We start from the raw sequence: 1233 nt of genomic DNA on the forward strand, positions 1-1233 counted from the left end.
GACATATTGATCATTTCTCAGCCCTTCCTGTAGCCACACTGGCTCTTGGGTAGATACTGGTTTATTAAGGAGAACTCTGGCAAGAATCTTGCCAAAAATGACAAAAGGGTGACCCCCCCTGTGATTGTCACAGGACAACCTATTTCTTTGTCTTTTATGAAGATGGACAATGGAAGTATCTGATTTCAGGGATAGCTTCCTCTTGCCATATAATCAAGAAGATTTCAGACAGCTTATGTATGAACAGTGGACCCTCTGCAGAAATGGAATCTACACCAGGCGCTTTGCCATAGGAGAGGAACCCAATGGCATTCAAAACTTTTCCTTCAGCTGGAAGTTTAGCAAGAGAGAGATTGGCTTCAATGTGAGGCACATGATCAATGGTTTCAGCATTGATATATGGGCTTTAGGTAACAGGCAATGTTCTCATGCCCCCCAGGCACAAATGCAGTAAAACAGGGCTATGTGCTTGCTCCCAAGCTTTTTAGCCTGATGTTTTCAGTTTTTATCAAATGCCTTAATGAGAATGAAAATAGCATCAAGGTCAGCTACTGACATGACAGCAAATTATTTAACTTGAAAAAGCTACAAGTCAAGACTGAAGTAGAAGAATAGTTGGTACATGATTTTCTGTTCACAGATGATGGTGCATTCAATGCAGCCTCTAAGACTAAGATGCAATAGAGCATTGACTTTTTCTCTGCTGCTACTGCTAATTTGGGCCTGACAACCAACACAAGAAAAGTAGAGGTCCTCTACTAACCAGTATTATACCGTTTATACATATCATGGAACTATCAGTTACAGCAAATGGAGAAATTTTGAATGCTGTGGGTAAGTTAAGTTACCAGTATACTTTCCAGGGATGTCCACACAGATGATAAGGTTGATGCACACATTGCCAAAGGTAGCTCAGTGTTTCAGAGTTTCCAGAGGATAAAAGAGGCATTAGGCTGTCTACCAAACTTCAGGTTGGCAGAGCTATTGTGCTGACCTCATTGTTATATGTCTGTGAAAGCTGGACAGTATACCAGTGCTTAGAGCTTGGTTAAACATCTTAGACACGAAGGTCATCCATTGCATCCAGGGCAAAACTAATCATCTTGACTTTTGTTTTGGTTAAAATATAGCCTAATTAAGCAACTTTAATCAGATTATATTCCGTGTTTCATGCCTTTTTAGAACAATCTTCAGCATTTAATTCTATTAGATACCCAGTATTATATTGATAAA

Source organism: Gracilinanus agilis, chromosome 1 (assembly GCF_016433145.1).
Source record: "Gracilinanus agilis isolate LMUSP501 chromosome 1, AgileGrace, whole genome shotgun sequence".
NCBI classification, from domain to species: domain Eukaryota; kingdom Metazoa; phylum Chordata; class Mammalia; order Didelphimorphia; family Didelphidae; genus Gracilinanus; species Gracilinanus agilis.